This window comes from Hyperolius riggenbachi, chromosome 5, assembly GCF_040937935.1.
Source record: "Hyperolius riggenbachi isolate aHypRig1 chromosome 5, aHypRig1.pri, whole genome shotgun sequence".
Taxonomy (NCBI): Eukaryota; Metazoa; Chordata; class Amphibia; order Anura; family Hyperoliidae; genus Hyperolius; species Hyperolius riggenbachi.
In genome coordinates, this window is record NC_090650.1 from 75,624,977 (window position 1) to 75,652,491 (window position 27,515).

The 27,515-nt window shown below is 45.1% G+C and overlaps 1 long non-coding RNA gene across 1 annotated transcript in view; it reads right to left on the reverse strand.

The window, feature by feature from the left end:
• Positions 1–3,904: 3,904 nt before the first annotated feature.
• Positions 3,905–27,515, reverse strand: part of LOC137519641 (uncharacterized) — a 41,921-nt gene continuing 18,310 nt past the window's right edge. The window contains exon 3 of the long non-coding RNA XR_011021058.1: positions 3,905–4,086. This is a non-coding gene — a long non-coding RNA (uncharacterized lncRNA). The remainder of the gene's footprint in view (positions 4,087–27,515) is intronic.

Genomic DNA, 27,515 nt, shown 5'->3' on the forward strand with positions numbered 1-27,515 from the left:
CAGGAGTAGGTGAGGGTGTATATGTCCTGCGGGTAGGGGGGACTTATGTTGAGATCTGGCTTATGTTGGACCTTTTAATGAGGAAGGATTCTCATTGGTTAAAACTCAAGACCCAGCAGGAGGATCAAAGATGTTTTGCAAGGGCTCTCTGAACAGTATTGCTGGAGAGCCATCAAAAGAAGGAGCGGTGAGCGGCATGTGTCCTGGTGGCCAACAAAGTAGTGGCATGTATTTTAGCAGGTTAAAAGTTCTTGTCTATATTTGACAGGAAGCACCCTGGGAAAAAGGGGATGCCACATGGAATTGCCTGATTATAGAATTCGCCAGTGCTCATCGGTGGCAAGTTTGTGAATTGCATAAAGCCCTATAAGCAGTATCCAGTGACAAAAAGCAGACCCCAGGAAGACAGTATTCCACATTATCTTACTTTATGAATTTTCCTGTTCGCATTGTTCTTCCCTTCCACCGATTGCACCCTAACACCACGGAGAATATTGTCTTCATTGTGATTTATCTTTAATTTAAAGCTGGCCATACATTATGAATACTTTCCAGCTTAAGTTGTAGAGTTGTAACGGAATATACCTAAACGGATTTTCCTGTTAGGCCCACATACTACTTGTAGTAGGAAGTAGTTGGATTGTGGTAGGATGTGGTAGGATTAGACCAAATTTCTGAATCGAATTTGTATGGTGTGTTGATGCTGACTTTAAATTGCCATTTTTCATATGTGTACAGAGTGAAGCTTCAAGATGAATCATAAATTGTGATCATCATCTCTTCTTGTTTCAGAAAGCTGCTCCCATTGGCCAACCATCAACATCTCTGGTGACGTGATAGGATTAGTGGGCACTGGTCTTCAAGTATCCTAGAACAGCTTTTACTGGGAACGAGATGAAACTATAATGTAAGGCTTCGGGTTAGGTATGGGCAATATTTTTGCTCCTAGCAAACAAATATATTTCTTGTCAATTTAGAGTTCACAGTCATTTTATAGGTGCAGCTATATTGTTTGTGGTTGTAGAGTGTTGTTGGAGAAAATTGAAAAGATTAGGCCAAAGTGCCAGGATCAACCATATTGTTTTGTAATTGAATATTGCATAGACTTAAATGTGTTGTGGCTCCACAGTATCCTTAGGTGAATTTTCTAGAGGAGAGCAGCCATTTTGTTTTGTGATCCCATACTGTACATTGTAATAATTATAATATATAAAAAATATGTCAATACTGAAATACATGTCATCATATTTTTATTCAGGAAAGTAGAGCTACACTCTAAAGTTGAAACTAAGGTTAAATTCCATAATTCCTGAGAAAACTGCAGTAATTTGTGTTTACCTCTACACTTTACAAGGATTCATGGCAAACATTGTTCAATGCCATTACCGTATATACCTGAATACAAGTCGACCTCGTGTATAAGTCGACTCCAATATTCAACCCTCTTAAGCTGGAATTTATTATTGACTCAACTAGAAGTCTACCCAGCAAAGTTAATGGCTGCACTTGGGGACCAGGAGAGGTTGATGACTGCACTGCATACAGTATTGCATCCATTAACCCCTCCTGTCCCTTAAGTGCAGCCAGTACCTCCTTCAGGCCCACAAGTGCTGCAATTTATCACTCCCTTTTATGCAGCCCAGTATTTCCCCCCTGCCCCTTTCCTTGTTAATTGTTGTGGCCAGGACTTTCAGACCTGTGTTTTCGTGGCATTTCTTTTCCTCAAAGTATCACTTACCTCTGGGTAAATTGCTGCAATTGGGAATGTCACTGATAGTACACACATTACTCAGTGTGCTTTGTGTTGCCTGTGACTCATGTATAAGTCAACCCCTATACCTTTAGGAAGTGAATCAGACCTACATTTCTAGACCTATACTCGAGTATATACAGTATTTTTATGTGCAAAAAAACATGCACATAGATTGTACTTAGATTATAAGTATTTTTGACAAGGCCCCTTCCCGTGTGCTCTTCTTCACTAGAGTTGGGCCGAACGGTTAGCCTGCAAACGGTTCCATGCGAACTTCAGTGGTTCGCGTTCGCGTCCCGCAGGCAAACTTTTGCGGAAGTTCGGTTCGCCCCATAATGCACCATGAGGGCCAACTTTGACCCTCTACATCACAGTCAGCAGGCCCAGTGTTGCCAATTAGGCTACACTAGCCCCTGGAGCCACTCCCCCCCCCTAATAAAAGGCAGGCAGCGGCGGCCATTAAGCTCACTCGTGTGCCTGCGTAAGTGAGAGTAGGGCGAGCTGCTGCAGACTGTCTCTCATAGGGAAAGATTAGTTAGGCTTAGCTTGTTCCTGGCTGCATACCTGTTCTGTGAACCCACCACTGCATACCTGTACTGTGAACCCACCACTGCATACCTGTTCAGTGAACCCACCACTGCATACCTGTTCTGTGAACCCACCACTGCATACCTGTTCAGTGAACCTGCCACTGCATACCTGTTCTGTGAACCCGCCACTGCATACCTGTTCAGTGAACCCACCACTGCATACCTGTTCAGTGAACCCACCACTGCATACCTGTACTGTGAACCCACCACTGCATACCTGTACTGTGAACCCACCACTGCATACCTGTTCTGTGAACCCACCACTGCATACCTGTTCAGTGAACCTGCCACTGCATACCTGTTCTGTGAACTCACCACTGCATACCTGTTCAGTGAACCCACCACTGCATACCTGTTCAGTGAACCCACCACTGCATACCTGTTCAGTGAACCCACCACTGCATACCTGTTCTGTGAACCCACCACTTTATACCTGTACTGTGAACCCACCACTGCATACCTGTTCTGTGAACCCACCACTGCATACCTGTTCAGTGAACCCGCCACTGCATACCTGTTCTGGGAACCCACCACTGCATACCTGTACTGTTCAGTGAACCCGCCACTGCATACCTGTTCTGTTCAGTGAACCCGCCACTGTATACCTGTTCTGTTCAGTGAACCCGCCACTGTATACCTGTTCAGTGAACCTGCCACTGCATACCTGTTCTGTGAACCCACCACTGCATACCTGTTCTGTTCAGTGAACCCGCCACTGCATACCTGTTCTGTTCAGTGAACCCGCCACTGTATTCCTGTTCAGTGAACCCGCCACTGCATACCTGTTGTGTTCAGTGAACCCGCCACTGTATACCTGTTCTGTCATTCAACTACATCAGCCAGGCGACCATATGGGCTGTAAAGCCACCAAAACCTGCACTCTCGCCATGGTGCGCGCCAGTCCAGCACGGCCGTCACTACACAAAAAGCTGTTTGCGGTGCGTTACACGGTGAGTTTGGTGTGTCAGTGTGAAGCAGTACCTTAATTACACTACCTGATTGATGTATACACATGCAAGATGTTTTAAAGCACTTTAGGCCTGTCATTTAGCATTCAATGTGATTTCTGCCCTTAAAACGCTGCTTTGCGTCAAATCCAGATTTTTCCCGGGGACTTTTGGCATGTATCCCACTCCTCCACCTGGGGGTCCAGGTGTTAGACCCCTTGAAACATCTTTTCCATCACTTTTGTGGCAGCATAATTTTTTTTTTCAAAGTTCGCATCCCCATTGAAGTCTATTGCGGTTCGCGAACTTTTCCGCGAACCGAACCTTACGCGGAAGTTCGCGAACCTAAAATCGGAGGTTCGGCCCCACTCTATTCTTCACCACCATATGGACTCAGTGACTCATCTTGTATATTTATTGACATCTTGCAATCAGCCATTGTTTATTGTTTCACAATTTTTTGTACCTTTGTATAATGCTGCAATGTCCATTTCATATATTGTTCAATGTTGTATTCTCATCCCCCCCATCTATTGTACAGCACTGTGTAATATGTTAGTACTTTATAAATAAAGTTTAATGAGAATAATAATAATAACATGACAATTCCAAAGTATTCCTAAGAGAAACGTGTAGTTGGGAGTAACAAAACTTTTCTGGCAATCACTTAATTAAGAAGTTGTTAAATTGAGTAACAAATGCTTCTGCTTTGTGCAGGTAATTACTCATTCAGTAAGGTAGGAGAGTCTGAGCAGCATGCACTCCACACAGAATACGGTGCCAAGGCTCCAAAGAGCTGCAAATAAAAAAAAAATATAGTCACTTTTGAAAATCTTTAGCTGGCTGCAGAATGAAACAGAAAAACATTTTATAACATATAATTATGGAAAGACTTGTGCAGTATAAATCTTTATTTCTGGGAATTTTATAATGACAGTGGAATTTACCTCTAATGTAGGTTGCACTGCAACTGCAATGTAACCTGTAGTAATTTAATGTGGTCTGAAACTCTGACAAAACATTCATCAAAAATGTGTTTTTGCCCTGACAATCACCATATTTGCTTTTGAGCACAAGTAATATTGTCCATTTACAAATTACAAGTTTCCAAAGTACAGTTTATCTGCTCTGAAAGCTGCCATTTCATTTTATTCAAGCTGCTTTTTATTATATATTAAAATCTTCTAGTGAGCTCTTCTGGGTGCATGCTTGAAGCTGAGAGAGCTTGTTTTCAGTTGTTACACACAATGTAACAACTGAGGAATGTAAACAAAAGATAATGTTGTCTCCTCTCACAGCAGGAAAATGTTGTGTTTAACTGTTTGAATGTTGTTCTGCTACATTTTTTGTGTGCTAATAGGTTTAAGGTTGTAAGGAATCTTTTAGAGCAAAGAAGAAATGCTGAGTTTCAGACCACTTGAAGCTCACATTTGCAGTGTGCTTTACCTTCCAAATTTACAATTTTACTTTTTGCTGTTTTCATTCTTCTTATTAGTTAACTCTGTAAAAAATTAAGCCATCATGCTTTGCTTCTCATTATTCCAGATCGCTTTAGCAGTTTTTTTTCTATTTATTGTGCAATATACAATTTTATAAGGCAAACTGCAGACAATAAATGCATCAAAAAATAATTTTTACATACATTATTACTCTATTAAAAGTAAATCTTCATACAATGCTTCTCATTATGTATTATGTAGTTCTGTTATTGTTTATTATTTATAATTACCTAAAATAACATTGTTTGTTCAACCTGGCAATTTATTTCTTTTTTTTTCTTTCCATATCATCATGTATTGCTTACTATTATGACTAATTCTACTACCGTATATCACTGTTTTATATTTCTCCTATTTTTTGTTATAAAGCATAATCATTTGTTATTTTTTCTTACAATTTTCTTCTCTCATTTTGCAAAAGTGGTTAAAATAGCCAAACTTTTGCTTAAAGGAATACTGAGGTGAAAATAAACTGATGAACAGTGCTGCTCATCAGGATTCCGGATATCCGGGTAACCCGGATGCGTACGTTAAAAAGGGGCGATGGGAAAAAAGGGCGCCGGGTTTTTAACGATAAACATGGATTACGTTTAAAAATGTATTTCGTTTAAAAGTAATGTTTTTAAACGTTATAAATCATTAAATAATGTGCATTAAATCGGCAATTGTAAAAACGTTAATCTTTCGTTTAAATAATGAAACGTATAATAACGTTTAAAAAAAAAAATTACTAAGTAACCCTCCCTGTACCTACCCCTAACCCCTAGACCCCCCTGTTGATGCCTAAACCTAAGACCCCCCCTGTTGGTGCCTAAGTAACCCTCCCTGTACCTACCCCTAACCCCTAGACCCCCCTGTTAGTGCCTAAACCTAAGACCCCCCTGTTGGTGCCTAAACCTAAGACCCCCCTGTTAGTGCCTAAACCTAACACCCCCCTGTTGGTGCCTAAACCTAAGACCCCCCCTGTTGGTGCCTAAACCTAAGACCCCCCTTTTAGTGCCTAAACCTAAGACCCCCTGTTGGTGCCTAAACCTAAGACCCCCCTGTTGGTGCCTAAACCTAAGACCCCCCTGTTGGTGCCTAAACCTAAGACCCCCTGTTGGTGCCTAAACCTAAGACCCCCCTGTTGGTGCCTAAACCTAAGACCCCCCTGTTATTTTTTTCGTTTAAAAATAATGTAAAAAAAAAAAAAAGAAAAGAAAAAAAAAGTAATGTTTTTCGTTTAAAAATAATGTTTGGAAAAAATATTGTACTGGTTTTTCGTTTAAAAATAATATTTAAACATGTATAAATCATTAAATAATGTGTAATCATGAGAAACAGTAATAAAACATTAAGTCTCCGGGCGCCGCTTTTAAAACGTTAGTTTTCTCCGGCGCCCTTTTTTCCTACCGGGCGCCCATTAAACGATATTTATTATAGAAGTGAATGGCGGCGCCCGATTTGTCCACTAGCCTCAGGCGCCCGAATTTACTGTTTCCAACCCGGATATCCGAACTTTTTTACGCTATCTGATTCGGATTCTGGATTTTAAAAAAATCCGGATAGCTATCTGCGGATATTTGGGCGCAGATATCCACGGATATTGCAGGTATCCGGATCCGAAATACTGTAACTAAGGAGATGACATCCTGGAGCCAATCAGAGGGCTCCCAACAGAAGTCCTACCAACCAATCACAGAGGGGAACCCTGGCCAGCCCCATCTGACCTCATTGAGCCAATCAGAGGGCTCCCAGCCTAAACCCTGGCACCCAATCACAGAAAGGAACACTGGCCAGCCCCCCTGTATATAAGGAGGGCTGCCATGAGGAGACATATCATCTTAGCTTGCTGAATGCTCACTGAAAGACATGCTCCAGTGCTGGTGGACTAGGAAGGGCTGTACACAGTTATAAACCTAAAGCTGTTCAGTGATTAACCCCTTCACTACTATCACTACACTATTGTTAAATCGTTAATTAGCTTGATTGATGTCATAGTGTGACAGACAGTCAGAGTGTGTGCTCCAGTGCTGCTGGGCCTAGTAGCAAGGGCTGTACACCGTGATAAGCTGTTCAGTGATTAACCCTTTCACTATCACTACACTATTGTTAAAGGGGAACTGAAGAGAGAGGTATATGGAGGCTGTCCTGTTTATTTCCTTTTAATCAATACCAGTTGCCTGGCAGCCCTTCTGATCCTCTGCCTCTAATACTATTAGCCATAGCCCCTGAACAAGCATACAGCAGATCAGGTGTTTCAGTGGTTCAGACTTTAAAGTCAGATCTGACAAGACTAGCTGCATGCTTGTTTCTGGTTTTATGCAGATACTACTGCAGAGAAATAGATCAGCAGGGCTGCCAGGCAACTGGTATTTATTAAAAGGAAATAAACAGGACAGGCTCCATATACCTCTCTCTTCAGTTCCCCTTTAAATCATTAATTAGCTTGATGTAATTTGTGTGATAGTCAGAGTGTGCGCTGCAGGCAGCTGCTATGTGTCTGTGTGTGTGCTGTGCACAGACCAGGCCAGCCGCTGCCTGCTGGCAAGCTATTAGCCTTAGGTGTAGGTTAGGTTAGGGATTAGGGGATAGGATTACTGTGTTATTGTGTAGTTAGTACTGTAGTACTGCAGTCAGTGCTAGTATTTGTTAGAGTAGTACAAGGGTTCCCACACTTTTTCGGCTTTAAAATTTGCCAAGTCCAGGAGATCTACCAACATTTAGGTAGCTAGGTATGGGTGCCTTCAGTATAGGTAGATAGCACGGCCGGCCTTTGACCTGAGCGACCGGAGCAGTCGCTCAGGTCGCCCGGCAGCCAAGGGCGCACATGCGCAGGGCTTTCTATTCCCCGCGGCTGCCTCCCATCCCCGACACTCACTGTCAGCCCCGTGTTAGTTCAGCCATGGGCTACCCGGCAGCTGTGATGACAGAGGGAGACCAGTGGTGGCGCTGTGTACCTCAAATACGGCGGCTTCACTCGCTCTGCCATCAATGCTGCTGGGCCACCCACTGCTGAACTACAGGGCTGGCAGTCTGAGTGTCGGGGATGGAGGGAGCCACGAGTGAGGGGAACTTCTTTTGATGCAGTCCACAGGTGTGTCTGTGCAGGAGCACATCGCCCCAGCTTCCCCAGAGTGCCCAGTCTTTCTCACCCCCTCCATCCATCATCCATCCCTATCTGTCCCTCTCTCTCTCCATCCATCATCCATCCCTGGCTATCTGCCCCTCTCTCCATCCATCCCTATCTGTCTATCTCTCTCTCCATCCATCCATCCCGATCTGTCTCTCTCCCCTCTCCATCTATCATCCATCCCTGGCTATCTGTCCCTCTCTCCATCCATCCATCCATCCATTCATCCCTATCTGTCCCTCTCACTCTCTCTCCATCCATCCATCCATCCCTATCTGTCTCTCTCCCCTCTTCATCTATCATCCATCCCTGGCTATCTGTCTCTCTCTCCATCCATCCATCCATCCATCCATCCCTATCTGTCTATCACTCTCCATCCATCCATCCATCCATCCATCCATCCATCCCTATCTGTCTATCTCTCTCCATCCATCCATCCATCCATCCCTATCTGTCTCTCGCCCCTCTCCATCCATCCATCCATCCATCCATCCCTATCTGTCTATCTCTCTCCATCCATCCATCCATCCATCCATCCATCTTTATCTGTCTCTCGCCCCTCTCCATCCATCCATCCATCCATCCATCCATCCCTATCTGTCTATCTCTCTCCATCCATCCATCCATCCATCCATCCCTATCTGTCTCTCGCCCCTCTCCATCCATCATCCATCCCTGGCTATCTGTCCCTCTCTCCATCCATCCATACATCCCTATCTGTCTATCTCTCTCCATCCATCCATCCATCCATCCATCCATCCATCCATCCATCCCTATCTGTCCCTTTCTCTCTCCATCCATCCATCCCTATCTGTCCCTCTTCCCTCTCCATCCATCCATCCCTATCTGTCCCTCTCTGTCTCTCCATCCATCCATCCCTATCTGTCTCTCTCCCCTCTCCATCTATCATCCATCCCTGGCTATCTGTCCCTCTCTCCATCCATCCATCCATCCATCCATCCATCCATCCATCCATCCATTCATCCCTATCTGTCCCTCTCACTCTCTCTCCATCCATCCATCCCTATCTGTCTCTCTCCCCTCTTCATCTATCATCCATCCCTGGCTATCTGTCCCTCTCTCCATCCATCCATCCATCCATCCATCCATCCATCCATCCCTATCTGTCTATCACTCTCCATCCATCCATCCATCCATCCATCCATCCATCCCTATCTGTCTATCTCTCTCCATCCATCCATCCATCCATCCATCCCTATCTGTCTCTCGCCCCTCTCCATCCATCCATCCATCCATCCATCCATCCATCCCTATCTGTCTATCTCTCTCCATCTATCCATCCATCCATCCATCCATCCATCCATCTTTATCTGTCTCTCGCCCCTCTCCATCCATCCATCCATCCATCCCTATCTGTCTATCTCTCTCCATCCATCCATCCATCCATCCCTATCTGTCTCTCGCCCCTCTCCATCCATCATCCATCCCTGGCTATCTGTCCCTCTCTCCATCCATCCATCCATCCCTATCTGTCTATTTCTCTCCATCCATCCATCCATCCATCCATCCATCCATCCCTATCTGACCCTTTCTCTCTCCATCCATCCATCCCTATCTGCCCCTCTCCCCTCTCCATCCATCCATCCCTATCTGTCCCTCTCTCTCTCTCTCTCCATCCATCCATCCATCCCTATCTGTCCCTCTCTCCATCCATCCCTATCTGTCCCTCTCTCTCTCCATCCATCCATCCATCCCTATCTGTCCCTCTCCTCTCTCCATCCATCCATCCCTATCTGTCCCTCTCCCCTCTCCATCCATCCATCCATTCATCCATCCCTATCTGTCCCTCTCCCCTCTCCATCCATCCATCCATCCCTATCTGTCCCTCTCCCCTCTCCATCCATCCATCCATCCCTATCTGTCCCTCTCCCCTCTCCATCCATCCATCCATCCATCCCTATCTGTCCCTCTCCCCTCTCCATCCATCCATCCATCCCTATCTGTCCCTCTCCCCTCTCCATCCATCCATCCATCCATCCATCCCTATCTGTCCCTCTCCCCTCTCCATCCATCCATCCATCCCTATCTGTCTCTCTCCACTCTCCATCCATCCATCCATCCATCCATCTCTATCTGTCCCTCTCCCCTCTCCATCCATCCATCCATCCCTATCTGTCCCTCTCCATCCATCCATCCATCCATCCCTATCTGTCCCTCTCCCCTCTCCATCCATCCATCCCTATCTGTCCCTCTCCATCCATCCATCCCTATCTGTACCTCTCCCCTCTCCATCCATCCATCCCTATCTGTCTCTCTCCCCTCTCCATCCATCCATCCATCCCTATCTGTCCCTCTCCCCTCTCCATCCATCCATCCATCCCTATCTGTCTCTCTCACCTCTCCATCCAGCATCCATCCCTGGCTATCTGCCCCTCTCTCTCTCCATCCATCCATCCATCCATCCCTATCTGTCCCTCTCCCCTCTCCATCCATCATCCATTCCTGGCTATCTGTCCCTCTCTCCATCCATCTCTATCTCCCTCTCTCCCTCCCTCCCCATCCATCCCTATCTGTGTGTGTGTGTCTCTCTCTCTCTCTCTCTCTCTCCCTCTCTCTCTCCCTCTCTCCATCCCTATCTGTCCCTCCTATCTGTGTGTCTCTCTCTCTCTCTCTCTCCCCACCCATCCCTATCTGTGTGTGTGTGTGTCTCTCTCTCTCTCTCTCCCTCTCTCTCTCCCTCTCTCCATCCCTATCTGTCCCTCCTATCTGTGTCTCTCTCTCTCTCTCTCTCTCCCCATCCATCCCTATCTGTGTCTTTCTTGCTCTCTCTATGTATATATACCTGTCTGTCTGTCCGTCCATCCCTTTCTCCCTGTTCATCCATCCCTATATTATCTATTCATCCCTCTGTCTATCCGTGTGTGTGTGTTCCATCCCTATAATATTATTATTTTTTATTATCTGGCTATGTATACTTGGGGCATCTGGCTACCTACACTGGGCAACCCAGCTGCTCTTGCTGGAAAGTGGGCCTTGGGCGGCTTTCCCAGGAGAAAATTGTGTGTGTGCGTGCGTGAAGAGGATGAAGGGGGGCACCAAAATCAGGCTTCGCTCAGGGTGCTGTGAAACCTAAGGCCGGCCCTGGTAGATAGGTATAGGTGCCTGAAGTATAGATAGCTAGGTATAGGGGCCTTCAGTATAGGTAGCCAGGTATAGTGTAGTTAGGTATAGGTGCCTTCAGTACAGATAGCTAGGTGTAGTAGGGCCCTTCAGTATAGGAAGCCAGGTATAGTATAGTTAGGTATAGGTGCCTTCAGTACCGATACCTAGGTGTAGGTGTCTTCGGGATAGTTAGCCAGGTATAGTGTAGTTAGGTGTGGGTGCCTTCAGTATAGTTAGCCAAGTATAGTGTAGTTAGGTGTGGGTGCCTTCAGGATAGTTAGCCAGGTATAGTGTAGTTAGGTGTGGGTGCCTTCAGGATAGTTAGCCAGGTATAGTGTAGTTAGGTGTAGGTGCCTTCAGGAAAGTTAGCCAGGTATAGTGTAGCAAGGTGTGGGTGCCTTCAGTATAGTTAGCCAGGTATAGTGTAGTTAGGTGTAGGTGCCTTCAGGATAGTTATCCAGGTATAGTGTAGTTAGGTGTAGATGCCTTCCGTATAGTTAGCCAGGTATGGTGTAGTTAGGTGTAGGTGCCTTCAGGATAGTTAGCCAGGTATAGTGTAGTTAGGCTTAGGTGCCTTCAGTATAGTTAGCCAGGTATAGTGTAGTTAGGTGTGGGTGCCTTCAGGATAGTTAGCCAGGTATAGTGTAGTTAGGTGTGGGTGCCTTCAGGATAGTTAGCCAGGTATAGTGTAGTTAGGTGTAGGTGCCTTCAGGATAGTTAGCCAGGTATAGTGTAGGTAGGTGTAGGTGCCACTTACCACCCTCCATTTCCAGCAGCGGTGTCTAGGGCTCCTCCTGGTTTCCCCTCCTTCACCCGTGCTGCCTAGAGTGCAGTGCAGATGGGTGGCTAAATGAACATTCCGGCAGGCGAAGGGGGCGGCGGGCAGAGTGCGTTGAAGCATTGTGCCCAGCGCCGCCCCCAGCTATGGCGTTGCGGCGTCCTCCGCTGTACCGCCTTTCTCCTCCTCTGTCTTCTAATTGGCCAGCGGCCGGCAGCAGAATCTGACAACTGCCGACCGCAAAATTTAACATGACGCGACCAAGTGTCACGTGGCACTTGCCAATTATCACATGGCACTTGCCACATGTCACGTGGCACTTGCCATGTGACACTTGGCAAGTGCCACACGTGACACTTGACAAGTGCCACGTGACTCAGGTGTGCATAATTATTAGGCAACTTCCTTTCCTTTGGCAAAATTGGCCAAAAGAAGGACTTGACAGGCTCAGAAAAGTAAAAAATAGTGAGATATCTTGCAAAGGGATGCAGCACTCTTAAAATTGCAAAGCTTCTGAAGCGTGATCATCGAACAATCAAGCGTTTCATTCAAAATAGTCAACAGGGTCGCAAGAAGCGTGTGGAAAAACCAAGGTGCAAAATAACTGCCCATGAACTGAGAAAAGTCAAGCGTGCAGCTGTCAAGATGCCATTTGCCACCAGTTTGGCCATATTTCAGAGCTGCAACATCACTGGAGTGCCCAAAAGCACAAGGTGTGCAATACTCAGAGACATGGCCAAGGTAAGAAAGGCTGAAAGACGACCACCACTGAACAAGACACACAAGCTGAAACGCCAAGACTGGGCCAAGAAATATCTCAAGACTGATTTTTCTAAGGTTTTATGGACTGATGATATGAGAGTGAGTCTTGATGGGCCAGATGGATGGGCCCGTGGCTGGATTGGTAAAGGGCAGAGAGCTCCAGTCCGACTCAGACGCCAGCAAGGTGGAGGTGGAGTACTGGTTTGGGCTGGTATCATCAAAGATGAGCTTGTGGGGCCTTTTCGGGTTGAGGATGGAGTCAAGCTCAACTCCCAGTCCTACTGCCAGTTTCTGGAAGACACCTTCTTCAAGCAGTGGTACAGGAAGAAATCTGCATCCTTCAAGAAAAACATGATTTTCCTGCAGGACAATGCTCCATCACACGTGTCCAAGTACTCCACAGCATGGCTGGCAAGAAAGGGTATAAAAGAAGAAAAACTAATGACATGGCCTCCTTGTTCACCTGATCTGAACCCCATTGAGAACCTGTGGTCCATCATAAAACGTGAGATTTACAAGAAGGGAAAACAGTACACCTCTCTGAACAGTGTCTAGGAGGCTGTGGTTGCTGCTGCACGCAATGTTGATGGTGAACAGATCAAAACACTGACAGAATCCATGGATGGCAGGCTTTTGAGTGTCCTTGCAAAGAAAGGTGGCTATATTGGTCACTGGTTTGTTTTTGTTTTGTTTTTGAATGTCAGAAATGTATATTTGTGAATGTTGAGATGTTATATTGGTTTCACTGGTAAAAATAAATAATTGAAATGGGTATATATTTGTTTTTGTTAAGTTGCCTAATAATTATGCACAGTAATAGTCACCTGCACACACAGATATCCCCCTAAAATAGCTAAAACTAAAAACAAACTAAAAACTACTTTCAAAAATATTCAGCTTTGATATTAATGAGTTTTTTGGGTTCATTGAGAACATGGTTGTTGTTCAATAATAAAATGATTCCTTAAAAATACCACTTGCCTAATAATTCTGCACTCCCTGTAGTTATCCAGTATAGTTACCCTTGTATGGCTAGTATACCCTTGTATGGCTTCCGAGCATGGACAGCTCGCTTTAACTCACACCACAGATTTTCAATTATATTCAGGTGTGGGGACTGAGATGGCCATTCCAGAACATTGTACTTGTTCCTCTGCATGAATGTCTTAGGCCCCATTCACACTTAAAAGCGCAAAACGCTGGCGTTTTGCGGGAGGGATTTTTCAGCGATTTCACATGGAAAAATCACTAGACAGTGCAGCCATTTCTCCACGATTGCATTTACCGCCTCTATAGCACTAAAACGCGATAGCCGAGAAATTGCCTCAAAATGGTGCAGGGTACGTGTTTGGAGATTTGCGTAAACGCAAATCGCTCAAGTGAGAACGGGCCCATAGATTTCTATTGCACTAGCGCTTTCAAAAGCGCTAGCGCTTGAGTATTTTGCCGAAATCGCCGGTAAAATGCTCTAGTGTGAATGGGCCCTTAGTGGATTTTGAGCAGTGTTTAGGGTCGTTGTCTTGTTGAAAGATCCAGCCCCGGCGCAGCTTTAGCTTTGTCACTGATTCCTGGACATTGGTCTGCAGAATCTGCTGATGCTGTGTGGAATCCATGCACCCCTCAACTTTGACAAGATTCCCAGTCCCTGTACTGGCCACACAGCCCCACAGCATGATGGAACCACCACTATATTTTACTGTAGGTAGCAGGTGTTTTTCTTGGAATGCTGTGTTCTTTTTCCTCCATGCATAATGCCCCTTGTTATGCCCAAATAACTCAATTTTAGTTTCATCAGTCCACAGCACCTTATTCCAAAATGAAGCTGGCTTGTCCAAATGTGCTTTAGCATACCTCAAGCGACTCTGTTTGTGCTGTGTGCAGAGAAAAGGCTTCCTCTGCATCGCTCTCGCATACAGCATCTCTTTGTGTAAAGTGCGCCGAATGGTTGAATGATGCACAGTGACTCCATCTGCAGCAAGTTGATGTTGTAGGTCTTTGGTGCTGGTCTGTGGGTTGACTCTGACTGTTCTCACCATTCGTTGCTTCTGTATATCCGAGATTTTTCTTGGTTTGCCACTTCGAGCCTTAAGGCTACTTTTACAGTGGGATGTTGCGTTTTGATGCGACATTAAAGTCGCAATGCAAACTAACAACGCAACGTCCCAAAAATGTCACAACGAAACTCTATGCCCTATTATCATCGCATACAGTAGGCATACAGGCAATGAAAGGTATGCTTCCAGGTCATTACTGAGCATGTGCAAACAGTCCAACACAGTTAATAACGTGCATAACGCACAGCATGCAGCACTGCAGCACAAACGCAACGTGTGCACTGTGAATGTTGCACAGACTTTACCATTTCTTTGCGTTAGTCCACGTTAAAACTTTTTCTAACGTGTGACTTTAACGTCGCACTGTGAAAGAGGCCTTACTTGAACTGAGCCTGTGGTCTTCCATTTCCTCAATGTGTTCCTAACTGTGGAAACAGACAGCTGGAATCTCTGAGACAACTTTCTGTATCCTTCCCCTAAACCATGATGGTGAACAATCTTTGTCTTCGGGTCATTTGAGAGTTGATTTAAAGGGGAACTGAAGAGAGAGGTATATGGAGGCTGTCATGTATGTTTCCTTTTAATCAATACCAGTTGCCTGGCAGCCCTGCTGGTCTATTTCTCTGCAGTAGTATCTGATTAAAACCAGAAACAAGCATGCAGCTAGTCTTGTCAGATCAGACTTATAAGTCTGAACCACTGAAACACCTGATCTGCTGCATGCTTGTTCAGGGGCTATGGCTAATAGTATTAGAGGCAGAGGATCAGCAGGGCTGCCAGGCAACTGGTATTGTCTAAAAGGAAATAAACATGACAGCCTCCATATACCTCTCTCTTCAGTTCCCCTTTAAGACCTCTATATTGCTATTCTTCAAAGAAAATTAAAATTCGATTCACCTGTGTATGTAGGTCGGGGGTCACTGAGCTTACTAAGCCAATTTGAGTTCCAATAATTAGTTCTAAAGGTTTTGGAATCAATAAAATGAGAACTGTGCCCAAATTTCTGCACCTGCCTAATTTTATTTAAACAATTATTGCGCAGTTTCTGTAAATCCAATAAAGTTAATTTCACTTCTTAAATATCACTGCGCGTGTCTCCTATATGGAATATTTAACTGACATTTTTTATCGTAACAACCTACGATTTATACAGGAAAATTATGATGATTAACAAGGTTGCCCAAACTTTCGCATCCCACTGTATGTGATGCATGAAATCACAAATGCATAGAGGTGATGGCATTTTGAATAAGCAGAATACACCATTGCCACTGTTTTCGAATTAGTGGATATTGACAAAAAAGTAATGTGAACTGATCTGTGCAAAGAAGGAGAGTCCAACATAAAATAATATCTAGCTGTGCTATTTTAAATTTTATTTTATACAACATATTATTTCTATATATATCTCATATTGACTTAAAGAGACACTGAAGCATGATTGGTGAACAACAATCAATGCAGGGGGGAAGGTTTTATGGGTGACAGGCAAGCTACTTTGACTACCCCACATACCGTGGCTCCACCCCCACACAATCTGCCTATCACTTCATCTGCAAGTAATAATCTACCTATCAGATTATTATTTGGCGTGAGGTGGGCCCTGTAGATTTGCTAAGTATGGGGACCAGAAAATTCTGATGGCAGCCCTGAGTACAGCTGAGAAATAAAACATTAGCAGAGAGTCTAATATTGTTTCCAGTACAGGAAGAGTTAAGAAACTCCAGTTGTTATCTATGCAAAAGAGCCATTGAGCTCCATGACTTTCAAAGTCGCAGAGAGCTCAGTCTTCTGAAGCGTGTTATCTCAACTGTCAGTCACTGTATTGTTTTTTTCTACTACAGAGTACAGGTCAATAGTTCACTGGCCTGCTCTGTAAAATCATTTAGAATTCTGAGTAGTGTGTAAACTGAAAATATTAGAGAATGATGCAATGTTATAAAAAAACACTATATAACTGAAAAAAAATATGAGAATATTTTCTTTGTTACTAATGCTCTAGTAATTATCCGTACTACACAACCAATTCATTATATCATAATATTTTTTGTTTGTTTGTTTCAGTGTCTTTTTAAAGGATTCTCATGCTCCGTCTACACGCTCCGATGTGGCTCCGATGTGGCTTATCAATCGAGCTGCTGATGCGGCTCGATTGATAAGATCCGACAGATCCGATCTCGTCGCCGCTCGATTCCCAGCGAGCGGACAATAGCGGGGAATCGCGCGGAAGATAAGCAGCGCCGGCGGGGACGAGCGGGTATCATAATCCGACGCACGCGCAGACGAGCGGGACGCGGCGGGTACGCGCGGGGATGCGGAAGAGGCGATCCGGTGGGTAATCGAGCCGCCGGATCGCTCCGTGTAGACTGAGCATCAAAGCGAACACCTAAATCTGTCTTTACTTACCTGGGGCTTCTTCCGGCCGCTAGAAGTCGTTTGAGTCCCTTGCCGCAGCTCTGGTCCTCCCCGCTGTACAGCAAGCGTCCGGAGATGTGGGCACATTTCTTTATTTGTTTGTTTTCTTATTGTATAGCCTCCAGAGGACCGGCACCACTTTGTAAGATTATAGCTCAATTATTTTTATTAAAGCATCAGAAAAAGCAGTGACATAAATGACAGCCCGCTATTTCGGCCCTAGGCCTTTGTTAAGTTGCCCAATAATCAATACAACTAACAGTGTGGTGCTCCTGGACTCACTTTTTTGCATTTGTTTAACAGACATAAACCAACATGCATTGCCTCTCTGATTACATTTTTTCTGTAATAGTTCCATTATTTTTATAATTTTTTACCATTCGGCTTAAGTCACTAAGAGAATGTCTTTGGAATATTAAAACGGAAGCTAAAGGTGACATTGCATGTATAACGTTTGATAAAACCACCAGAGAATTACCTTGTTAAAATATGCAGCTAACGTACCTTCAAGAATACTAAAAATTCATTTTGCCTGGCATAAAATAGCATGGAAGATCGGATAAAATTAAACTTTAATTGCAGCAGGTTCATGTCAGTGCCTCTTGGGAGATAAATGGGCTAATTGAAAAAAATGAAAGCTATGATCGATGCAAGATGGCACAGGCATCATTCCTTTCTTAAAGTGAATCTAAAGTGAAAATACACTTATGATATAATGATATGTATGTGTAATACAGCTAAGAAACAGAACATTAGTAGCACAGATATGAGTCCCATGTTGTTTCCAGTACAGGAAGAGTTAAGAAACGTTGGTTGTTATCTATGCAAAAGAACTTTTGAGCTCTCTGACCAAGCTGGGTCAGCTACGGTGCTGTTTTCTAAAGCACTTATGTCAACTTGTCTCTCAATGTTTCTTGCTTGTTTAAGGTTTTACTGCAGGAAAGTTCAAAGGGTCATTTGCTCCCTTTGTTTTTCATCATTTAAAATACAGAGTGTAATTTGTAAACTGCAAATATTACAGAGTGATGCAATGTTATAAAAAAAAAAAAAGCTATATAACTGAAAATAAAAATATGAGACTCCTTTCTTGGATTTACTTGCATTCAGTAACTTTGAAGATGCAGTTAAACATGATGATTTGAGCCTTTTATTGGCAGGCCCATTTCTAGGGCCGTGCGGCCGTCCTGAGCGCTAAGGGAGGTGGGCACTGTAATGGAGAGGGGAGCCGAGGGGAGGGCAGCCCGACCTCTCCCTCCCTTCCTCTCCCGGGCTGCCCTCCGTGTTTTCCCCTCAGATGTAGAGTGATTGCAGCAGGAAGCGCTGTATACAACTCACCTCCCTGCGTTCCAATCGCCGCTCACTTGCCGCTGGACTCCTGCTCTGCATAACCAGTATACACACACGGCTTCCTGTTTAGCAGTAAGCAGCATGTGTATCAGCGTCTATGTAGAGCAGGAGTCCAGCAGCAAGTGAGCGGCGATTGGAACGCAGGGGGGTGAGTTGTATACAGTGCTTCCTGCTGCAATCACTCTCAGAGGCGGGACAAGGTCCTCCAGCACCCAAGGCTGAGACACAAAAGTGCGCCCCCCCATCCCTCCCACCCCAGCCATCACACACTGGTTGCTATTAGACTAAGAGGTGCCACAGGGCCACAGGGCCCACAACCTCCCCAACACCTTAATATCTAGTTATCTGGCTTGCAGTCACTGCCATGTATCCCCTTTTCTTATTTATTTATGCTTCAAACACAATTAGGAATGACAGCTGAATGAATTGTGTGCCCCCTCCTACACTGCGCCCTGAGGTTGGAGCCTCTCCAGCCTATGCCTCGGCCCGGCCCTGATCACTCTGCATCTGAGGGGGGAACACAGAGGGCAGCCCCGGGGAGAGGAAGGGAGGGAGAGGTCGGGCTGCCCTCCCCGTAACTGACTCTCCCCTCCATTATGGGGGGGGGGGGGCACCTACCTACCTCACCTATACTGGGGGGCAGCTACCTAATTTAACCTATACTGGGGGGCAGCTACCTATCTAACCTATACTGGGGGCACCTACCTTATCTAACCTATACTTGGGGGCACCTACCTAATCTAACCTATACTGGGGGGCAGCTACCTATCTAACCTATACTGGGGGCACCTACCTATCTAACCTATACTGTGTGCACCTACTTATCTAACCTGTATTGGGGGCACCTACCTACCTAGCTAGCCTATACTGGTGGCAACTATACTGGCTACCAATATTGGAGACACCTACCTAACTAACCTATACCGGGGGCCCCTACCTATCTAACCTGTGCTGGGGGCAACTATTCTGGCTACCTATATTAGAGGCACCCACTTAGCTAACCTGTACTGGGGGCACCTACCTATCTAACTTATACCAGGGGCACCTGCCTATCTAACCTATACTGGGGGCAACTATACTGGCTACCTATACTGGAGGCACCTACCTGGCTAACCTATACTGGGGGGGCACGATTTTTACAACCTCGCCCTTGGTGCATTTTAGCCTAGAAACTGCATTGTTTATTGGCATTGTTATCATTTGTTTTGCATTGCATTTTAGCATGTATTGGTCATTCATTCCAGAATTTGTTTTTGGTTTTTATTGCAAGGCAGCACGTTCCTTATTACTTGGGAATTCTTCTTGCAATATTTCTGCATATCAGTTAACTATTATTATTATTATTATTATTACACATTTATGACTAATTTTCTGATGAACAAATGGCTGTTAAACAGCAACCCAAGAAGTGCACGATCATGTTCACATGGCGAACCACAACACAAGACGTTCCATCTCTGCTCACTCTCATTCATAGGCCTTGATTCACAAAGCTGTGCTAACTCATAGCACGGCCTTGCTATGCTTTGCATAAAACTTTACGCGCGCTATACCAAATGTTTGTGCGCGTTCACGTGTACTTTTGTGCTCGTTGTGCTGCACAAAAAAATGGAGCATTTTAATATCATGTACACTTTGCAGGTAGATAGTGTCCTGGCTGGGATTTGAGCCCAACACTCTAGCAAGTGGGAACGCTAGCAATATGTGAACATTGTGGTGCTGTATTTGTTAGCCTCATCAAATATTAGTCGGATGGGTCGATCTAGTAGAGTTGCAATACTTATTGTAAGAAAATGTTGAAATACCGTATATACTCGCATATAAGCCGACCCGCATATAAGCCAACCCCCCAACTTTTACCTGAAAAAAAACAGGGGAAAATGATCGACCCCCATATAAGCCGGGGGTAGGAAATGCTGGATTGGTGCAGGCGCGTGATCCCCCCAGTGTGTCCCAGTATAGCTAGTATGGTGCCCAGTATGGGTAGGTAGTGCCTCAGTATAGCTAGTATAGTGTCCAATATAACTAGTATAGTGCCCAGTATAGCTAGTAAAGTGCCCAGTATAGCCAGTATAGTGCCCAGTATAGCTAGTAAAGTGCCCGGTATAGCTAGTAAAGTGCCCAGTATAGCCAGTATAGTGCCCAGTATAACCAGTATAGTGCCCAGTATAGCCAGTATAGTACCCAGTATAGTGCCCAGTATAGCCAGTATAGTGCCCAGTATAGCCAGTATAGTGCCCAGTATAGCCAGTATAGTGCCCAGTATAGCCAGTATAGTGCCCAGTATAGCCAGTATAGTGCCCAGTATAGCCAGTAAAGTGCCCAGTATAGCCAATATAGTGCCCAGTATAGCCAGTATAGTGCCCAGTATAGCCAGTATAGTGGCCAGTATAGCTAGTAAAGTGCCCAGTATAGCCAGTATAATGCCCAGTATAGCCAGTATAGTGCTCAGTATAGTGCCCCCCTCCTCCTCCCCCCGCGGCCCCGCTGCTATTACCTGCTTTAGGCAGCGGCCGCTTCCTAATCCGGGTTCCCCTCTCCATCATGCGTATACCGTAAGTGTATCACAGCAGCGCGCCCGGCGCTGCTGCTGTGACGACACAGGGGGAAGGAAAGAGCGTGGCTTCCTGTAACGGCGATGTGTGCAAAAACATGGAACAGTGATGAACCTTCCCAGGAGTGGCCGACCAACCAAAATTACCCCAAGAGCGCAGAGAAAACTCATCCGCCACAAAAGACCCCAGGACAACATCTAAAGAACTGCAGGCTTCACTTGCCTCAATTAAGGTCATTGTTCATGACTCCACCATAAGAAAGAGACTGGGCAAAAACGGTCTGCATGGCAGATATCCAAGGCGCAAACCACTTTTAAGCAAAAAGAACATTAACCACTTCAGGATCACAGGTTTTCTTCCCTTAAAACCAAAACAACTTTTACATTTCAGCGCTCCTCCCATTCATTCACTGATAACTTTATTGCTACTCATCACATGTGAATGATCTATAGCTTGTTTTTTTCGCCACAAATTAGGCTTTTCAAGGGTGATATTTTATTTTAGTAATAATGTTATTCTCTATGCATTTTAAAAAGAAAAAAGAGAAAAAAATGAAAAGATACACTATTTCTATATTTCCAACCATAAAAAAAAAGCAAGGGAGGCTAGGATTAGATCAGGGTTGATCAGGGTTGATCAGGGTAGATCAGGGGTATATAGTCCTGGTATATTTATTTATAAGTCCTGGTTTATTTATAAAATCCACTAGGTGGCAGTCAGAATACAAGTAAAGAAGATCCAGTTACCTTGTAATCCTCTCAGGAGTGATTACAAGGTAACTGTATCTTCTCAAGTGCTGGCAACATTGTTTGTAAACCTCACAAATGAATGAGCACTGCTATTGGCTTATAGCAGTGCTCATTCATGGTTACAGGCATCTGATTGGTGATGGGAGTAATTACTCCCATTCATCAATCCCACCCAGAGATAAATGAAGCTGGTGCACGCGCATGTGCACGCACGGGGGCGCGCACCCGCGGGCGGGAGCGCGCGGGAGCGGGGGCGCACGGGAGCGCGCGCGTGCACGCGCGCGATCGTGTCCGCACAGCACAATAGCGGCAGGGGCGTTTATCAACGCCCCTGATCCGCTCATTAAGTCAATAGGGGCGTAGTTAAGCGTCTGGGAAATCCGAAAGTGGTTAAGGCTCGTCTCAATTTTGCTAAAAAAACATCTCAATGATTGCCAAGACTTTTGGGAAAATACTGTGTGGACCGATGAGACAAAAGTTGAACTTTTTGGAAGGTGCGTGTCCCGTTACATCTGGCGTAGAAGTAACACAGCAGTTTAGCAAAAGAACATCATACCAACAGTAAAATATGGTGGTAGTAGTGTGATGGTCTGGGGTTGTTTTGCTGCTTCAGGACCTGGAAGGCTTGCTGTGATAGATGGAACCATGAATTCTACTGTCTACCAAAAAATCCTGAAGGAGAATGTCCGGCGATCTGTTTGTCAACTCAAGCTGAAGTGATCTTGGGTGCTGCAGCAGGACAATGACCCAAAACACACCAGCAAATCCACTTCTGAATGGCTGGAGAAAAACAAAAAGAAGAGTTTGGAGTGGCCTAGTCAAAGTCCTGACCTGAATCCTATTGAGATGTTGTGGCATGACCTTAAAAGGCGGTTCATGCTAGAAAACCCTCAAATAAAGCTGAATTACAACAATTCTGCAATGATGAGTGGGCCAAAATTCCTCCAGAGCGCTGTAAAAGACTCGTTGCAAGTTATCGCAAACGCTTGATTGCAGTTATTGCTGCTAAGGGTGGCCCAAACAGTTATTAGGTTCAGGGGGCAATTTCTTTTTCACACAGGGCCATGTAAGTTTGGAGTTTTTTTCTCACTTAATAATAAAAACCATCATTTAACACTGCATTTTGTGTTCAATTATGTTATCTTTGACTAATAGTTAACAGTTTTTGATGAGCAGAAACATTTAAGTGTGACAAACATGCAAAAGAATAAGAAATCAGGAAGGGGGCAAATAGTTTTTCACACCACTGTATACGGTATATTATTTTGTACAATAAAATATTAGTTTAAATGACCAGGGCTTATTTATTTTTTTGTCAGAAATCAAAAAAAGTAGAGAGGTTAGAAATTCCCCTTCACTGATCTATTTATTTTTTGTAAAAAGTGGGATAATTTTTCCTCAAAACAAAATTATTGTTAAAGAAACTACACAGATCACAGCAGCAGCTATGAAGATAAAGCAAGGTAGTGATCAGACAGCTGTCAGCTCTACAAGAGCTATGATGATACAGCAAGGTAGCTGTATCATTTCTACAGGAGCTATAGACTAGAAAGCAAGATTGCTCAGAGTGACCGCAGCTCTGAACTTCCGATAAGCCAAAATAGGCAAAAATACAACAGGAGTAACTTAGAAGTGTGTGTACAAAGCACAGTGTGCCTCTGTTTTTTGTGCACTTTACTAATAAGGTATAGTTCAGGCATCTGTTCCTGTTTTCATATACTTCATAGACCATCAGCAGTTTTTGCTCCTGCAACAATACCACTATCTAAAAAAAAATAGATATAATTACCCACTTTATAACTATACTATGCCAAAAAATAAATACACACACGCACAAAGCCACTCCCCTTCTCATAAATCTTTTACTGCTGATCTCTATTCGCTCCATAAGGCATTATCCTTGTAATTTGAGCAATCAATCTTTTTGATATCTCTCACCACAAGATCCCTGAATATGGCGATATTTTCTCTTGAGCAACAAAAGGAGAAATGTACTTAGCCTTTTTGCTCAACCTTGTTGTTTCTCAGGAATCAGTGCATCCCAATCTTCACTTACATTATAATGCTCATTTATATCCAATATGGACTTTAGACCTCTTAGTGCAGTCCTCTCACACAGAATCCTAAGACCGGGGCTAGTTGCTTCCTTTTACTCTTAAATAATATAAATGTATGTTGGTAGGTGCAACGTGTGACCCAGGGCAGAGTTTTGAAAGCACTATAAAGCCAGAGATGGCGCCAGGGTCGTAACTAGAAGTCACCGGGCCCCCCTGCAAGAATTTGGATGCCCTTCATGGCTGCCCGCTCAGGGCCGTTTTGGAGGGGTCGCAGCATGAGGGGAAAGCATGGCCACACATCAGCGGGGAGGGGGGACAGTCCCCCCACTCCCTTACCTCGTGCTCTCCCCTCAGTGCTCCCCTCATGCATCTATCACTGGCAGCAGTGGCGGCAGGCAGGACACATACCTCCATCTAGGTTCCGATCTCGAAGTGCTTCACAATACTTCCTGTTCAAACAGGAAGTAGTGTGAAGCACTTCGAGATCGGAGACCTCCGCAGTGGATGGAGGTATGTGTCCTGCCTGTCCCCGCTGCCAGTGATAGATGCTGGAGGGGAGCACTGAGAGGAGAGCCCGAGATGATGGAGGGGGGACAGTCCCCCCTCCCCATCGATGTGCGGCCATGCTTTCCCCTCATGCTGTGACCCCTCCTGAACCCCCAAAACTGCCCGATGGCCTGATGACTTCTAGTTACGCCCCTGGCGCCATCTCTGGCTTTATAGTGCTTTCAAAACTCTGCCCTGATGCAGGAGGGGAGCGCTGAGAGGAGAGCACGAGGTGAGGGAGGGTGACTCCCTCCCCCCCCTCCCTGCCAATGTACAATGCTCTCCATTCATGCTGTGACCCCTCCTGCCCCCCAAAACAGCCCTGAGAGGGCCCCCTTGCGGGTGTAGGGGCTGAATCCCCTATTGTTACGCCCCTGGATGGCGCTCCTCTAAAGTCACATGACCTGCTGTTCTCACTGATTTTGTGAAGTTTTGTAGTGGGCAGTATGTGAGAGGTAGGGGGGGCAGTGGTCCAGAGCGGGGACTCTCCACTTCACCTTGGGATGCCACGAACAACCTAAACTTTACACAGTATAAGTTGGAGTATGGATGCTATCGCACATCATGCAAAAACTGTGCTAGTGAGGACACAGTCTTATATCCTGTGTGCGCCAATGTGTACCATTGCAGAGGAGCACAGGGAGCAAAGTAATATTTACCTGCTTCCAGCGCTTTGGGTCTCCTGCATTCATGACAGCCGCACACTCTATGCTGCCATTTGTCGACTCCCAATCATGTTACTCACACTTGTCATGAGGTAGGGACCCAGCTAATGGCAGCAGAGCGTGTGCAGCTGTGATGCATGGAAGTGAACCACAGCGCTGGAGCAGGTAAATATTACTCTGTGCCCTGCCCTACTCTGCATGTGGGAGAGGCAGAGGGAGTGGCCCCACCGCTCCTGGGCCACCCCTGAGTGCATGATTTACATTACAGGGCTAAACAGTGAGTGTCATGAAGCATTCCCCAATCAACAATGGCTAATTCTGAACGGGAGAAAGAATGGTCAGTGATTCTACATATAAGCAGAACTGACAAGGGAAAGCATTAGCCATTTGCAACAATATTTTAATATACAGTAAATGAAACACCAACACAGCTTTGGCATTTAAACAGGCTGCGTCCTCTTTTATTGGGGAAAAACAAAATTACTTATTGTGAACTTAATAACTTTTCATCAACCAATTTTTCTCTTTACTGAAACCCATGCCCTGAAGATATTGCAGGTAAGTGAACTCAGGCAATCACACCACACTAAGTCCATAAGTGACCGTCATTGAAGAACTTACCATACCCTCAGTAAACTAGACCTCAAAAAGTATTCAGTGTATGGGAGGGTAGGCAGGTAGCTCTCAGTTCAGTCTCCAAGTGCCATAGAAAACCCAGTGATTGTGAAGATTCTTCATATCAACTCCTAGCCATGTTCGGATAGGCAGAGCTTTGGATGGAGGGAAAACTTCCCAACCAATGGTGTTTTGGTTGCAGCTCATTAGCTTTGAGTCCCAGAACCCAGATCTGCTCTACAACAGTGTCCTTCTAGAAAGGTAAGTCCTTTCACAGCAAATTCAACTATGAGTGATTTATCCTTGTGTGGTTGGGTGTTAACCCCTTTGGGAGTACACCTGTGGTAGTATTCAATAACTTGCCAAGAAAATACCAATTGACAAGCATCTACATAAACACTCTACAAGATTTACTGAACATATAAACAATGGTGTTGAAAACTCCCCTCTCCCCATTTAAATCCATAAGCCAACATACCATAATCTACCATCTCCAAAAAACACTTGCAGCTGGCTGCAGTAACACCACACACCCTGCAGGAAGCCCTGACGAGAGGGTGATACATATTGTGAAGGCAAGTGATTTCACTACACCTGTAACACAAAAGTCACTGCCAGTGCCATAGCTCAATAGTAATGCTGTACCATGGGCCATGCTAATAGTGTAATTATATTTACGCACAGCAATATTATCGCAACTTTGTGCATCAATCCCAAAGTCTGAAGCCATTTTGACTGCAAGCTGAATGAATATAAGTACAAAACCCATGTCCCCTCTCTTCTCTAGGAATGTCATATGTAGAGTTCAATAGAGTTCACTGTAATGATTCAATTTGGTTTCATGAAAGTTTACATTATTTTCATTACGATTCTGATTGTAATTACGATTTTGTGGGTAATCTTGATTTGCATAATTTCACTTAAAGCGGAACTGTAGATATAAAATAAACACATTGTTTCACTTACCTGGGGCTTCCCCAAGCCCCCAGCAGCCATCCTGTCCCGTGCCGCTCCTCAACGAGCTCCGTTTGCCCGCCGCCAGCTACTTTCGGTTTCGCCGCTGGGCCACTGCGCCTGCCACGCGTATCCTTTCTTTGCGTTCCCCACTACTGCAGAGGGGGAACGCGAAGAAAGGATACGCTTGGCCAGAGCCACGCTGGCATCGATTTACAAGTCGAGTAACGGGACCTAGCGGCGGCGGGGGAATGGAGACTCGTTGAGGAGCGGCGCGGGATAGGACAGCTGCTGGTGGCTTGGGGAAGCCCCAGGTAAGTGAAACAAAGTGTTTATTTTATACCTACAGTTCCGCTTTAAAGCTAACCTGTGAAGGTAGTTAAACACAACCAACAAAGATTCTAAACACAACCAACAAAGAGTTAAGTTCATGCACTGTAGGTCAGTTGGTGAGATAGCGTGTATGCTTGGCTGGTTAGCATAGGTAAACACTGTGCCTCCCCATATGAACAAACACTTGAATCACTTGGCAACGCAGCACAAATGGTCTGTGACGTTCCCGTGAAGCGCATCATGTGATGCACGCCCGGTCGTCACTTCCTGTAGGCGAATCATTGGATGGATGCGGTTACTCGTCCCCACACATCTGGATAAAGATGGCAGTGCCTATTTAGTGGCATTTAGCCTCCTCCATCTTGCTGTGGCGACATTCTGAGGCCCGAGATGATGCATCAGGAGATGCAAAATAATTGTTGACCAGCTATCTCTTGTGCAGGGTGACCCAGGAGGGGTGATGTATAGCCCTTATGCTCTGTATTTTGTTTGCTGGCAATAAATCCAGCGTTTGCATTGTACTGGTGCCCAAGTTTTTTGCCTGTGAGGGTAGTTACAGCCTATTTTGCATACTTACCTTGATAGGGGGAAGACTCTAGATCCTAAAGCGGCTATCCATCTTCCTCAGCAAGGCGGGTCCAGCAGTGAGATCCTTGAAGCG